General features: G+C 42.5%; 1 protein-coding gene across 2 annotated transcripts in view; it reads left to right on the forward strand.

Moving 5' to 3' along the window:
• LOC146688394 (disks large-associated protein 1-like) overlaps positions 1–17404 on the forward strand; it is a 166405-nt gene that overhangs the window by 122367 nt on the left and 26634 nt on the right. The window lies entirely within an intron of this gene.

Consider the following 17404-nt stretch of genomic DNA (forward strand, 5'->3'; position numbering starts at 1 on the left):
CATGTGTCTGAGTGAACGTAGACGTATGCACTGTGGTCACACCAGCATCGAATCCATCCAAGTTACATGGTTTAATAAAATAATCAAATTGGAGCATTTACATTTATGTTAAACTACTTTTAATTAACTGCTTTAGCCCACGTACAGTGAAAATTAAAAAGAAGACCTCAAATCATGACCTGTGTAGTATGTTAACACTATTGGAAGTAAAAATAACTTGAACTCCAATTTTGAAAATACAACTTTCTTTTTTTTTTTTTTTATAAAGCTCTGACTGGTATAATGAGTATGAGTCTGTGGTCTGGGAGAGAGTCCTGTAACTCAGTAAATAAATAGTAAATAATGACCAATGTTGGGCAGTTAATTATATAGTCACTTCTTCAAAAAAGTAACTGAGTTATGCAAACAACAAAGTTTTTTGCAGCTGTTTACCTAAAAATGCAGCCAAGGCATTTTTTAAATAAACATTTCAAACTATTTACTGAACAATCAGCTGTTCTGCATCAAATTTGATGCCACACAAATTATTTGTGCCACTCCAAAAAAAAAAATTCTGTCCACTATGAGATGAAGGAGAACAACAGCCTGATACCTGCAGGCCTGACAACAGGAGATGTATCACTACTGTAACACCTGTAACATTCAGCAGTCGCCTCATTGTTCTGACACAAAACAAAACTATTGACTACACTACACACTAACTACACACTAACTACACACTAACTACACACTAACTACACACTAACTACACAAGATTTGCGCTAAACGTCGCAAATCTCCCACATCTCAAAACACCGCCGTCACTCCTAAAACTTCCTCCCTTCCTAAACAACTACATGCCATGTTGCCATATCATTTTTTGATTGGTCGACATTGTACATTTTTCGACCAATAGGAAAGGCTGGGGTTTTTTTGGTTTTGTTTTTGCTCATAGGCGGAGCTTTTGAGCATTTTCCTCATAAAACAGTTTTTACCACTTCTTCCCGCAGTAAATATAAACAACTATAGTATTCAGGAAAAAAACAAACATTTTTATCATAACTCTGGTTTTACGTGGTCTATCAACACAATTTAAAAACTGGTATAAAGTCCACAGTTTTTCCGTCAATTGTTCCGTCTGTCCTGCTCACATCTCCAATGGTTGTACACGTTGTCATTAACGTGGCTTCACTCCTCATCAGCCGCTTTGCTAGCTAAAACAGTGTCGACACATAAGGACGTTGTCATAGCCTGTCAACGACGTTGATTAGCAGCATTTATACGAGTGTGAATCGCATCATTGGCTGGACTATGGGATAAGGTGACATCATTCTAATCCCATACAGGAGCAGCCAGTCACTTACTGACTAACACTGCAAAACAGAATTCAGAATCAGAATCAGAATCAGAATTCTGATTCTGATTCTGAATTCTGTTTTGCAGTGTTAGTCAGTAAGTGACTGGCTGCTCCTGTATGGGATTAGAATTGTTAAAGTATTAATTTTCATTTCAATTCGGGTGAGGTTTTTGGGGTTTTTTGTGCGCAACGCAGATTTTCTCTGCGCAGAGACCGTGCCAGCAGTGCACAATTGGTATCAGCTTAGAGGGAACATTGATACCAGGTTTAACAGACAAAGTGCAACACAGCGAACAGGTTTGACAAACAAAGTTGAAACGCGAGGCAGACGAGGACACTGCATGTTCACTTCTGAGCAGCAGTCCCCGTAGTGTGAAGGATCTTCAGCCTTTTATACCCACAGGTGCACACAAACAGCCAGTCATTTTCTCTTGGAGTGTCATGGGATCTCCAGGCAGCCAATCGTCCGCGTGGTCTGGCACACTTCATTCTGCATAAAAGAGGGCTGGCATGGGTCTCCCAGAAACCAATCACCCACGAGTCATAGCACACTTGGATTTGCATGAAAAAAAAAAAGGCAGTCTCACTCCCTCCAAGGCCCAGGGCCATAACACTAGCCACAGCTTGTGACCATAGGTGAGGGTAGGGACGTAGATCAACCAAGATACTTAAACTCTTCCACTTGGAGCAGGAACTTGTCCCTGACCCCGAGTGGGCAATCCCCCTTATTCCGAGAGCCATGGCTTCATTCCCTCCGCTTCACAATCGGTTACAAAACTGTTCCAGTGCGAGCTTGAGGCCATCACCCGATGAAGCCAACAGAACCACATCATCTGTGAAAAGCAGAGAAAAGATTCTAAGGTCGCCCAAGTGAAAGCCTTTCACCACTTGGCTATGCCTACAAATTCTGTCCATAAAAATTACGAACAGAATCAGGGACAAAGGGCACCCCTGGCAGAGCCCATCACCCACCAGGAACAAGTCCGACTTATTGCCGGCTATGCGGATCAAGCTCTTGCAACGGTTGTATAACAAGTGAATGGCCCGTAGCAATGGGCCAAACACTCCATACTCCTGGAGCACCCCCACAGGACACTCCAAGGGACACAGTCAAAGTCCACAAACACATGTAGACTAACACACTAGGCAAACTCCCATGCACCCTCAAGTATCCCTGAGATGATAAAGAGCTGGTCCAGTGTTCAATGACCAGGACGAAAACCGCATTGTTCCTCCTGTACCTGAGGCCAACGGACGGACTCTCCTTTCCAGGATCCTGGCATTGACTTTCCCAGGGAGGCTCAGGAGTGTGATTTCCCTATAGTGGGATCACACCCTCCGGTCCCCTTTCTTAAAGATGGGAATCACCAAGAGGTACCTCCCGTGATCTCCACGCAACATTGTAGAGGCGTGTCAACCAGAACAGCCCTACAACATTCAGAGCCTTCAGGGCGGACCTCATCCACCGTAGGGGTCTGCCATCAAGGAGTTGTTTAACTCCCTCAGTGACCTCGCCCCAGCGGGTCATCTTCTTCGTTCCCAGACTCTGCTTCCTCCACGGATGACTTGCCAGTGGAATTAAGGAGGTCCTCAAAGTATTCCTTCCACTGCCCAACAATTTTCTCAGTCGAAGTCAGCAGTCCACCACCTCCACTATACACTATGCAGGTAGCGCACTTTCCCCTCCTGAGTCGCCTGACGGTTTGCCAGAATCTCTTCGAGGCGGTCCGAAATTCTTTTTCCATGGCCTCTCCAAACATCTCCACCACCCAAGTTTTTGCTTCAGCCACTGGCCGCACCTGTCGGTACCTAGCAGCTGCCTCCAAAGTCCCACAGGCTAACCAAGCCCGATAGGACTCCTTCTTCAGCTCACTTCTGGTGTTCACCATTTGGTTCGGGGGTTGCCACCATGACAGGCACCAACCATCTTGTGGCAATGCAGATGCTGAACATGGTCCATTCAGACTCAATGTCCCTAGCCTCCCTCGAAATGCTGTTGAAGCTCTGCCGCAGGTGTGCGCTGAAGATCTTGCGGACCTGCGGCCCCTGCTAGGCGTTCCCTGCACACCCTCACTGTACTTTTAGGCGCGCCAGGTGTGTCCAGCATCCTCCCCCGCCACCTGATCCAACTCACCACCAGGTCATGATCAATTGACAGCTCAGCCCCTCTCTTTACCCAAGTGTCCAAAACATATGGTCTCAGGTCTGGTGATACGATTACAAAATCAATCATCGACCTGTGGCCTAGAGTGTCCTAGTGCCACATGCACTTATATTCAAACATGGTGTTCGTTATGGTCAAACTGTGGTTTGCACAGAAGTCCAATAACAAAACACAGCTCAGGTTCAGATCCCGGATGCCGTTCCTCCCAATCACGCCCCTCCAGGTCTCGCTGTTGTTGCCCACATGAGCACTGAAGTCTCCCAGTAGGACAACAGAGTCCTCAGGCGGAGCACCCTCCAGTACCCCACCCAGGGACTCGAAGAAGGCTGGGTACTCTGAACTGCCACTAAGCGCAGACGACAGTCAGGATCCGTTCCCCAACCCGGAGGTGTGCTGCCTCAGGCTCCTTCCTCACCAGAGAGGTGACATTCCATGTCCCAATTGCCAGTCTCTGTGGCTGGGGATCAGTCCGCCAGGACCACAATGCACCTGACCCCTACGTTGCCTCCTGTGGGTGGTGGGCCTGCAGAAAGATGGGCCCATGTCCCTTTTTCGGGCTGTGCCTGGCCGGGCCCCATGGACTAAGGCCCCCCCACCAGATGCTCACCCTCGGGCACCCTCCCCGGGCTGGCTCCAGAGCGGGCTCTGGTAACCCTTTCCCGGGCAGGGTAAACTTTTCCCTCGATCGTCTTCTCATAGGGGTCTTCTGAATCGCTCTTTGTCTGGTCCCTCACCCGGGATCAATTTGCCATGGGAGACCCTACCAGGGGGCAAAAAGGCCCAAGATAACATAACAATAAGAACCTGGGATCCTTGGGACGATCCTTGGGACAATCTTTGGGATGATCCTTGGGATGATAAGGTACCGATTAGCTACCTCATCGTGGGGGATAAGGTCCCATTGTCTCTTGTCTCTAAGGGGACTAAGAACTCCGTCTCTGTTTTTGTAGACTTGTTACTCAATCTCATGCCTAACAAGGTCATAACAATCACCTTGAAAATTATCTAGTCCTGAGATGCAATAACCTCACTGGTTTCATTATCAGACTCAAAAATAAACTTAGAAAGTTGTAAAAACAAAAATTCATTGAATTATAATCACACTCAGAAACACAGTCACAATAAACATCCTGTTCAAAAACAAAAAAATCTGTCCAACACTGTCCAGCTCAGAAGTTAAACATTTCTGAGAAATTCTGTTTGACGTGAACATACAAGAGTCACACGCTGTACAGGTTGAATAGCAGTGGTGTTCACCTTAGAGTGTCCGTCAGAACCACAGGAATAAGGTTATTTCTTCTTTACTGTAATTTTTTAACACAACAGATAATGTTGTGTTAATGCAAGTAATGCAACCACAGGCTTACAGGTGTGTCATACAAAAACTTGTAGGTGTGGGAGTGGGTGTGTGTGTGGGCTGTAAACAAAACATATACAGAGTGCTGATTATAATAAACATTCAAGTCATGAATTATGCTTCATTAACTCTCTTCCAGTATAATCAGAAATATAAATGAAAATTCCTGTACAGTGGAGCCCCAAGTTATGAAATTTATTTGTTCCAAAGCGTCTTTCGTAAGTCAAAATTTTCGTAAGTCGACTGAGGCGATGCTGGCTGAAGACGAAGTTCTTGGTGGAGGAGGAGGTGGCGGAGGTGGTGGAGGCTGAAGAAAGTATACATACGTACGTGTACATGTACATATTATTAAGGAATTTAATTCTAAACATTAAAACTAAAACTTACATTTACGTTAATTAATGTACGGGCATTTTCGTTACGCGGGCATTTTGCAGGGCAGAAATATTGCCGTTAAGTGCCTTCGTAACTTGAATTTTTCGTTAAATGGGGTCTTCGTATCATTTTTTTGTTATTTTATTTTATCATTTTTGTGCACAACTTTCCTAGTCTACTCACCAAACCAAACGGTGCCTTATATATTTTGTAAATACACCCAATACATCGCAGAACACCAAACTCATTTTAGCTTACAGCTTAGGAGTGTGTAACATAACAGCTAGCCTTAGCAGCATGAACTAGCCACATAGTGAACAGATTAATAAACACTCCACTTCTACACAAGCTGATTCCCTAAATGACAAAAGGTTCAAGACTGTCCTTTCCAGGCAGGAATTAATGTGTACTCATAGTAAGTGACGCATACAACTTAAACCATGCCTAGACGTCCACTGTCGAGTCAGTTTGCAAGGTGCCTCTTGCTACGTGTTAGCTTACCCTCCATGCTCTGGATCATGTGCCCAATAGCTAGTGATGGCACATTTGAAGCTGCTTCAGAAACACTGTGTTGTGGCTTGGTTTGTCTGAACAGAGTCACGTGACCAGTGACGTCCAAATTTTCATTCGGCATGTCACTGCTTCAGTACCTGATTTAATGGTTTATAAGGAAGTAAATGTATAAGGAAGTTTATAAGGAAGTGAATCATTGGCAGGATTTGTGCAACACACACACACACATAATACATGTTAAAAGCACCATATCAGCCTGATATCAGACAGAACTGTGACATGATATCAAACATGAGTTGTAAATAATTCAGCTCTATAAAGTGGGCAATTATAATGAAGCAGTTTATTTTAAGTTGTAGATTTAAGCTGCTCTTCATATTTTTGGCCATCAGATGTCCCCAAAAAGTACTGTGTTGAAAGCTTTATGTAATGAACCGTTTTTCAATACAAGCTTCAATGCTTCAGAAAGCTTCATTTGGCCATCACTACCAATACTGCAACTGCGCTCTCTTGAAAAACCTGAAGTAGGAAAACTAAATGTATAACAACTGAAACGTGGAATATGTAGAAGAACCATGGAAACAGAGCTACGTTAACAGATGTTAACAGACAAGCTGACGAAGAACAAATGACAGCTCACACCATAAATACACACAAGGGTGACAAGGAAAGAGGGAACACACGGAGAACAGAGCTGGGGTGAATAAACATAATGACCCAGGAGGAAGCAAAACTGAACACACTGAACACAGGACAAAATACTGTCAAAGTAAAACAGGAAACCCTGAGACATAGACCTAAGACACGTGGGTTTGACAGGGATGAGTGAGCAAGAGAGAGGGACACAGAGAGATACAAACGTGGATACAAGACACAGAGGGGCGAGAGACACACGTGTGACATGACAGACTATTACACTCAACCCATGGGCGAGAGAGAGAGAGACATGACGGGCTGGGGAGAACATACATGAACGCACAACACAGAAAGGGGAGACATGGAATGAAACATGGGAACGGGAGGTTTTAGGACTTCTTGATAACAATGAATTTCAAGCCCAGTCCAGCCTAGAAGAAATAAATGCATGAACTAGTTTTTCAGCGTCACTCTGAGACAGGATGTTTCATATTTTAGAGATATTGTGCAAATGGAAGAAAGCGGTCCTACATATTTGTTTAATATGCACATTGAAGGACATATGTAACTCCGAAATGACAACACAGGCACAGCTTCTTCAAGACGGGTGCTTCGCTGCATTTATTGAACGCCGTGAAAACTACAAACATAAAACACAAAGGCTTTAAGCGCTTCAGTCTATCAAAAGTAACTCTTGTGTTTCAACAACAAAAAAAATTACCTAGTGGCCGCCTGCCACTTCAGAGGTCCTGGAACAATAACTTTACAGTCCTGTGCATTCTAATTGAAAACATTTTTATGTTTTCAATTAGAATGTACAGGATAATTAGAACACCATACATTACAAATTTTCACAGTATTACAATACAATTATATCAACTACCTTGAACAGCTGGTAGACTAACCAGGCTTTTGCAGATAGCTCGCTGAACTCCTTAGCATGATTATTAAACGTGGGCTCACAGCCTATATTATCACACCCCAAACCTCGCGATAATAGCGGTGTAACAAAAACTTGTTCTTTGTGACAAGATAAACATGTCGCTTGTACAAGAAGACGCACCTTTACAATATTGTCCACAGAAATGTACAAGCAAGAACATTTTAACTGCTGGAACTATCTATTAAACTTCTTTATACATAAGCCATCTCTGTGACACTTACAACATATCCTGGTCAAAAATTAAGATTCCTCACAGTGTTACTGGAGGGCAAAATAACACTATCCAAAGTAAACATCTGGTTAAATAACATATTTCTAAGATTATATTAGAAGTGGTTAATAAAAAGGATGGCTAAATTGATGTTTTGTACTAGTAAAAGAAAATTTTGTTACAAATGTTTTTGCTTTGTTTTGCTCTTAGCTATAAAAGAGCTTTTACAGTAATACCCATTTCCAGTACCAGAGATAGGATTTTGTTTAGGGTATCCTTTAATTTGATTGCATTGCATTGTATTGATTGCATTGTATACTACTGTAGATTTTAATACCTCGCAAAACACCAGATCTGTCAATACAACATTCACTATGTATATTTTGAAGTGCAGAGGAGACATAAATATCCACGTATTTTATCCCCTACTAGCCCTAATCTACATTTTCTTTTTTATATGCAACGTTGTTTGTTGTATCCCTAAACATGTAGAAGAAAGAAATCCATATTATCCGAAGTCATGGATCAACCAAAAGAACTGGCTTCTAACAGCAAGAGGCTAAAGATAAGAAATAAGAGAGATAACTCTTTATTGTCATTGCACAGTCACACCTAGTACAATAGTGCAACGAAATTGGAAAACTGTCCTACGTTGGCACTACGTACAACACAAGTAACTTAATAAATAAAAAGAAATAAAATGAATGAGTGTATGAATAGAAAGAATGAGAGTATGCTTCTAAAAACAAACATCAGTGAACGTTTAGCATTCTGCTGATACATTGAAAACCATCTGATGAAGTGCCCTGACCCCATCTAAAAGCAACCCGAAAAATCTGTGCTGAAATACGCTATATCCAAACAGAAGTGGAAGAGCGGAGACAGGCTCATTGCTCTGAAAAGCTGACCCAACAAAGTCAGGGAAGAGGAGAGAGGCTTTTCTTTCTGTAAATTTACATGTTCCATTTTTGTAGTGATCAAACAAATAAGACTACACATACAAGTAGCAGAAACTAATTTCTTCTGCTTCTTGTATCTGGATTCAACCTTAGAAAGAGAATCAGGAGCTTGGTCATTTGGGAGGGGCTCAATCTTCAATGAAACCTGCAGCTTCAGAATCTGTGAGGTGTTGGCTTTCAGCACCCAATGGTGTGTCCATGTACATGCCATCAGGTAAATGGGGGGATCCGTGCTTTGTGTGTACTTCTTTGTGTGGAATCCGTTTATCTGCCCTCATTTACTGTTTTAGCTGTTTGGCGACTAAAATCCAGAAATCGATTTTTTAAACCCAGCCCTACTAGAGACTGTGCTGGCCATTCTATGTTTTCAAGCTTACCATCTTGTTCTTTTTTCCTGAGGTTGTTCTGGCATAGCTTGGACTTGTGTTTTGGGTCATTATCTTGGTGCACACCAGAGGATACTGTATGGTGTTGCAGAATGCTGTGGTAGCTGTTTTGGTTCAGGGTGCCTCTCACTCTGTACAAGTCACCAACACTGGATCCAGTAAAACAGCCCCACACCATAACACTTCTTCCTCCATGTTTGACAGTTGATGCCATACAGTGTGAAACCTTCCTTTCGCCTACTCGACGGTGTACAAAGATCCTGCATGATGAACCAAAGATTTTAAACTTTGATTCATCAGTCCATAATACCTTCTTCCAGTCTTCAGTAGTCCAATAGCAGTGTTTCATGGCCCTGCCAAGCCTCTTTGTCTTATTCTGACATCTTACCAATGGCTTTCTTGCTGGAACTTGTTTTGTCAAACCTGCAGCTCGAAATTCCAAGTCAAGCTTTAACATGCAACAAGAAGAAAGAGGAGTGAGACAAAACATTTTGTCAAAACAGCCTGTTTCAGTTTAAGCGTTGTTTTCAATAAATTGCATGCTCAAAAAATCTTTTGTCTCACTCCCATTTCTTCTTGTTGCATGTTGAAGCTCTACGTGGAACCTTTTTAAGATCCAACCATGCAAAATATGATTTTTTGCCATTTTTCTAGTGGTCTTAAACTTTTGATCGGGACTGTATGATGGTCTGTCTTTCTTCCATTGTTAATTACCTTTTTTATGCCATTTTTGCAGTGTAATACTGCTTTACTGATGCTTACGGGGGTATGGTATCTATGTTTTTTCCAACACTGTTTTTATGCAGAAAGAGGAGGTTGTAAGTAATCTGGAAAAGTCGCTTTGTCTATCACTACGGCTGTCTTTCTCTTTGGCCTTTCCAAGCTTTGCCATGATCCTATCTTTCAGGTCAGTTCCTCTCGCACTCAACGATCATTCTTCCATTGCACTTGGGGCTTGGTACCCAATCTTGGGTGGGGACGATGGTGACGAGTCCCCCCTGACCTGCAGTCCTGGCTCACCATAGCATATGTGCTGTACCTCGTCAATCTCTAGTGAGAGCAGTTCTTTTTTCTGAATGTTGGAACACTGAGCTACTACTTCAATCTGGATGCTGGGTATCAAAGATTCCATTGGTCCCTTATCCTAGTCATGTAACCCCTTCCACTGGGATTACTTGCGTAGTAGCATTCCAGCAGCACCCTATATTCATCTCTTGCCCACGTATGCCTTCCTGTTCTAGTAGCCCACTTCTCAGCCCATTTCGAGGTTAGCCAGGCGGCTAATTCTAATGACTGCCTGACAACTGAGGTCAGTGATGTCATCAGAGAGGGACCGGCGATCAGCATTGCAGAGCATGACGTTCAAGCAGCGCTCATGAGAGTGAGCACAAGGAAAGCGGCTGGGCCAGACGGCATCACTGTCTGCTGCGGTGCTGTGCTAACCAGCTAGCAGGTGTGTTCACTTCGATTGTCAACGAGTACCTGGCTAAGTCTGTGGTCCCCACATGCTTCAAGAGATCTACTATCATCCCTGTCCCCAAGAACAACAAGCCCTCATGCCTGAATGACTACCGGCCAGTTGCACTGACCTCGGTGGTTATGAAGGTGTTCGAGAGGCTGTTGAAGAAAACCATCTCCTCTTTCATCCCAGACACCACAGATCCCTTCCAGTTCGCCTACTGACCCAACAGATCCATGGAGGACGCCATCGCCCACGTCCTGCACACTACCCTCAGCCACGTGGACAAGAAACAGGGTAACTATGTGAGAATGCTGTTTGTTGATTACAGCTCAACACAATAGTGCCCGGTAGACTGTTCACAAAGCTGAGGGATCTAGGACTCAACAGCTGTCTGTGTGCATGGGTGTTGGACTTTCTCACTGGCAGAACTCAGGTGGTGAGGGTGGGTAGGTGCATCTCCAACAGCATCACCATCAGCACGGGAGCGCCACAGGGGTGTGTCCCCTCGCCAATGCTCTATTCCTTCTACACTTCAGACTGTGTGGCCACCCACGACTCCAAAACCATTGTGAAATTTGCTGACGACACATTGGTGTTGGGCGCCATCTCCAACAACAACAATGAGGTGGCCTACATGGATGAAGTGAAGAATCCGGCATCGTGGTGCCGGGACAACTACCTCCAGCTGAACGTCGGGAAGACCAAGGAGCTGGTGGTGGACTTCAGAAGTAGTCAGCACAGAGACTACAAGCCCATTGTAATTAATGGAGCTCCAGTGGAGAGTGTGCAGTCCTTCAAGTATCTCAGTGTCCACATCTCAGATCTGACATGGTCTGCCCACATTCAGGTCCAGACAAAAAAGGCTAGGCAGCGCCTGTACCACCTACGACAACTGAGGAAGTTCAGAGTCTCTCCAGTGATCCTCAGGACTTTCTATACAGGCGCTGTGGAGAGCATCCTCACACAGAACATCACATCCTGGTATGGAAATAGCTGTGTCAAGGATACAGATTTTGAAGGACCCGTCCCATCCCAGCAACGAACTGTTCCAGCTTCTGAAATCAGGCAGAAGGTTCGACACCATCCGAACAAGAACAGAGAGGCTCAAGAGGAGTTTTTATCCTCAGGCCATTCGTGTGTTCAATCAGCCCCCCCATCATCCTTAAGTGACTGAGACAGGACTCATTACCACATTCTCATATCATCCTGAATCCTTCTGGCCTCGCTATAGCACAAGACACTTTAACACCCTCCTCACGCAATGTACACAAGCTGTAAATTTCCAGATTGTTTTATTTTGTTCTATTTCTATTTATATAATGTACATAACTTACCCACTTGCAGCACATAATGTCCTCCTTATATATACTCGTGTTGGTTCCTCAACACGTGACGTGGACCTTGTTAATCTGGGCAACGTCCAAGCGAGTATGGTTTCATTTTTCTGTCTCTCACTCATGTCCAAGGTAGGTTTGGTGAGCATGGAAGATCTGGCCTAGGGACCCTTACTGGATGCAGACGCTAGCTGGGAGTTGAACCCACGACCCACCCAAAAGGCTTGTAGTCTTACCACTGCGCTATCTATCAGTATTTGTTTGTTTGTTTTTTGTTCTTTTTTGTTTTTACACCTAAGTAACATGGATAAAAGGAAGATAGGTACGAATTATACTGGACCAAATAGCTGTGAACCGGTCCATCTTTTACAGTAAAAAAGTTCCAGGGTCTTTTTGGCTTCAGGCTTGGAACATTGGTTTGTACTTATGTTTACAAGTCACCGAAATTGTGGCTTTCCTGTTGTGTTTAGAGTATTGCTGCTGATAATCATGTGGCTACCGGCGAAAATAATGCAGAAAATCGGTACGGTAAGCCAATTTCTGTCTTAGCGCATTTGCGCAGCTATGTGTTTTTGTGGTTGTGGCTCATTCACTGAACTTTGGTCAGAGCATGATGAAACTTGGTGTTTGGAGTCAGTAATAGCTCTGCATGATAACTAGCCTTTCTTTAGCCGGTTACATGAAGTTTGAAGAATTTCTTGTTTGGTTTTGTTTGTTTAGCGGACTTGTGCGCATTTACGCAACTGCTCGTTTAATCATGGCTTGTTTTCGCTGTGTTTGGTGGTTGTAGAAATAGTTTATATGAGATTTTGGCTGAGATTCAGAGGTCTCTGTGGATACCACACGTGGGACTTAAATTTCTCACCCCACATTATAACCGATTAAACTTGATCTCCTCCTTTTTGCCCCTGGTACCGGGGCGTGGGGCTTAAGTGGCTAACAGAGCCAACTGGATCCCCTAAATTGAGGTCAAAAGTTCAAATTTTCTTATTTTTTTCCCTGAATGCTTGCAGCAAAGTTATAAGTCTTAAGGCAGAGAATTAAGTACACAAATAGTAGGCTAGTGTTGTTTTCTGAGCCCAAGACCAATATATCCAGACCCACAGGTCATCATCTATGTGTATTATGTCCTTCATTAGCCAGTTCTTTGACTTAGTGTTGCAGAATTCCCTCCTTTTGATCCAAGGATCAAATATTATTGTTAAATATTATTTTTGCACAATTTCTATGTGCTTTATATATCCAGGTTAAATTCTTACTGAGATAAAAGATGTATTTTTCAAGATCGACCACAGATTTCTAAGAGCAAATATTGTCGACTGTAGTGAAGTGCAGAAGATAGTGATAAGGGTTTCATTTCAATTCAGTGACCATGAGAACTTTTACCATGTGAACATGTAGTTGAAGATTTGACATTTTGGAGGATTTTAAATTTTTTTAAATTATAAATAAAATGTCTTCACAGTTAAACTTGTTCCTTTAAATTGGCTGCATTTTCCATCCAATCTACCAGTCTCCAACGGGAAATGTTAAGGTTATTTTGTCAGTAACATACAAGGATGTATAAAAGGACTACATTCCTTATACTACCTATAAACTACAAGGCATAATCTCAAGATTTTGCCTTCAGTTAATGACTGATCAACATGAAAAACTAACCAGAGAAAGGCAACAACTTAACTTGGTCATACTTTAAGCTTTTCCAATAATTTCAAAGAGAACACAGACTGAGGACAGTCGTATTGCTATAATCCTGACCACTGTTATTAAAGTTGCTATTTTAAGGTTGTTGCTCATGCTCACAGCACTCCAGCTGAGACCAGTATATTGGTGCTGTTAAAATTTATTCTGACATAAACCTGATTAGCATGCTGTGGACTAACAGTATGAAGCATCTGAGACTATCTGAAAAAAATATGTCAATAGAGTTGCCAATTTAACCAAGGCAAATTTCTGACATTTTGAAACTATTCCAAATTAAATGAAATCAAAAACAGATTAAATCAATGAATGAACCACACAAAATGAAATGAAGGCGTTTTTAACTCTATTCTTGGCAGTGATTGTTTCCATGCTTGACACTATTGCAACGCAACAAAGCAGCTGTTACAAATAGTTGAAATGACAAAAGGTTTTGATGAGTGACAGGGTGGGAGTCATAGAAAATTTCAAGGTTTTACGAGGCTTCATCTGGTCATCAAAAAACCCAAAGGGCACACAGCAAGAGGGAGAACACAACAAAAAGCAATAAAAAACGAAGAAAATTTATACACACACAGGATAATCAGGGAATAGGCAACAGGCACGAACACAGCTGAAACTATCACAGATAATGAAACTGGGGAAAATGGAACTAAACCCAAAGCACACAGGACAAGAGATATAAGACAGGAAATAACTAACATTGAAATCGAGATTAAGACACACATGCTTGACACAAACAGACGTCAAGACTCAGTGAGAAGACAAATTAGAAGGAACCGAATGAAAATACAAAAGAAATAAACAAACCTATCAACTAAACCAAGAACAGAAGAAATGGCACAGAATAAATGGATCACAAGCAGAACAGAAGCCTACGATCTGAGCAAGAGCAAATGCCAACAACTGAGCAACATGTTATTGTGTGTGTATATGGATAATAGCAAACAGTGAAATACATTTCTTGCACACCTCAATGAATTTTTTTCACTCAAATTAAACTTTTTGCTCAAAATAATTCTCCAGTCCGAATGATATTCCGATGTCAGGGATATGCTGGTAGTGTGGATCAGTGTCTCAATCACTCTTGGCATACAGCTTGATGTCATCCATGTACAGGAGGTGGCTGAAAACTGCTCCATTGCGTAGTCAGTATCCATAGTCAGTCTTGTTAATGATCTCACTGAGAGGGTTCAGGCTTATGCAGAACAGCAGTGGAGACAGAGCATCTCCTTGGTCGATCCCGCACTTAATGGTGACTTGTGCTATGGACTTGACGTTGGTTTCAAGTGTTGTACGCCACATCCCCATTGTATTCCTGATGAAGGCTCTTAGGGTCCTGTTGATCTTGTACAGTTCTAGGCATTCCAGGATCCAGGTGTGGGGCATTGAGTCATAGGCCTTCCTGTAGTCAATCCAGGCAGTGGCAGTGGTTGGCCGCTATGATGCCTGACAGGAGCTTCCATGCAGTCCTGAGGCAGGTTATTGGGCAGTTGTTGGATTGGACCAGTCCCTTCTGGGGATCCTTGGGGAACAGGACTGTCTGGCCTTCAGTCAGACATTCTGGGTGTCTCTTGTTGATTAAAAGCTGGTTCTTTTGTGCTGTCAGATGCTCATGGAGTGCAGTCAGCTTCTTTTACCAGCAGGTGTGAATCAGGGCCTGGTGCTGTCCAACTCTTCAAACTGGAGACCCTTTCTTGGATGTCTGCCACTGTGATAATTTCTGTTTAGGGAGGTTGCTGTGGTGTACTCTAGTCTCCTTCTCCATGGAGGGTACTGCTCCTTGTGGCGGTTTATCTTGTAGCCAAGCATCTCACTGATCACTGCTGCCGTGGTATAGATCAGCTGATTGGTTTTGGTGATGGTCACAGTAGGGATTGTCCATAGTGCTGCATTCACACATTCTAGTAGACCTTCAGAGGGTACTTCACATAGTCTTGGTAACCTGCTCCATATTGCCATCTTTGCAATCATCCTCTCTTTCAGGTCAGTTTCTCTCACACTCAATTCTCCTTCTTCCATCGTACTTGTCGCTTTGGTACCCAATCTCGGGTGGGGGTGATGATATCCCCCCCCCATCCTACCTCCCCCTTGCCATAGTATTTGTTTTGTACCTTGTCGATCTCCAGCTGTGATAGCAGTCCCTTCTTCTGAATTTTGGAACACTGAGCTAGTAGTTGTTTCGTCGTCAGACATGATACTGTGTATCAAAGATTCCACAGGTCCCCTGTCCTCTTCATGTAACCCCTTCCGCTGGTGTTACTTGTGTAATGACATTCCGACAGTGCCCTGATTTTATCTCTTGCCCACCTATGCCTTCTTGTTCCAGTAGTCACAGTTAGAGCAGGGCGATATGACCAAAAATATTTGTCACGATATACATTTGAAAATTTGCGATAATGATATAACTGATGATATAATTGACACTAGACAAAATACTTTACAACTCCACAACTTTATTAGTGCAAAAAAAAAACCAACATCAATGTATTTTCACTTAAGGGAAGAGCAGCTTATTTCTTCTGCGCAACACTTTTGTACCAGGTCATCCTTTCTCCTCTCTCTCTGGATGTAACATCTTCTGAGATGACATCAGAAGATATCACGACTTATCATCCTCTTTCTTTCTGACTTTTCTACATACACAATTTAAAACAAACTTTAAAATGACTGTATAACATCTTCTTTTCCATGTTATTCTTAGCATGACTTTTCAGTAATTCCATCACATTTGAACTTTCAGTCACATGTGTATATCCTTCTGTTTTATTCAGTTTATGCAATCTTACTTCAGTTGCATGTATCATTACCTTATTTTCACATGAACATGAGAAAACACTCAGGTAACATACCAAAAGGTCTCTAAAGATGGGCACCGCCCTGAACTCTTAAATACGACCTGACCAAACTCAGACAAAGGAAATTCCACAGCACATCACGTAGCTCTATACCTCCCAGTTCAGCTCATCCTCAAACCCTTCCTCCAAAAGGGAAATTTACAACCACCCGTCACCTCCCTTACATGTGGCACCTGGATGTCTCTAACCTACATACAATGGCCCCACTGTGAAAGTGTAATCAGCACAAGGCCCACTTGTGATAACATCCTACATATCTATAACTTTGAGACAAAGTGATTTTACTATTACTAAAGTGATATTGTTCAAACATGTGATCAGTGCATAGAGTATGGAAATCTGCCACTACAACACACACCCACACACATACAGACACACATACCTAGCCTCCATGGTCAGACTATCAGTAAGAGTAAGAATCATTTTATACATGATATTTTCTTATTTGTTCTATTGGTTAAACTTACAGCTGATTGTATTTTATCATTATATTTTTATTTCCAAGACCTATTCCACCAACTTACAAGTGTGAGATCTTATTGGGGTGGCTGTAGCTCAGGTGGTAGAGCAAGTCACCTACTAACCGGAAGTTGATTTGATCGTCTTCTACAGACAATCCAGTATGCATGCCAAATAGCCTTGGGCATGATACTAACCCCAAGTTGCTCACTGATGCATCCATTGGAGTATGAATCCATGCAAATGTTAGATAGAAAGCACTTGCATAGAAAAAAAGAGGCAAGTTGTGTAAAGCCCTTCGATTGCTCAAATAGAGTAGAAAATTCCTATATAAGAACCAGTCCATTTACCATCTACTGTGATGGAAGAGTCTGATAATTCTGGCTAAAATATACTAAGGCAATATTTTCTCAGTTATAACTAGAATAGGTATAACACAGTATGAAATGGTGTTCTATGTTCTAAAACCTAGTTTCAGTAGCTGGGGATTAGACTGTTGTGCCCCCACCCTAACTGCTCCCCTAGTGTGTGTCAAGCATAAATATCTACCACTGCATGTTTGTAAGGAAACGTTGTTCTTACATAAACTAACTTAAGATGACTGGTCATTTAATTATCCCTTGTGATTACATAATTATTGGTCAATTACATATTTTGGAGGCCTATTCACAATGCATATCTCCCTGCACACTATTTATATTTAATTAAAA

Source organism: Copadichromis virginalis, linkage group LG18, assembly GCF_057382275.1.
Source record: "Copadichromis virginalis isolate Kocher_CV1m ecotype Utaka linkage group LG18, C_Virginalis_male_GT1.1, whole genome shotgun sequence".
NCBI lineage: Eukaryota > Metazoa > Chordata > Actinopteri > Cichliformes > Cichlidae > Copadichromis > Copadichromis virginalis.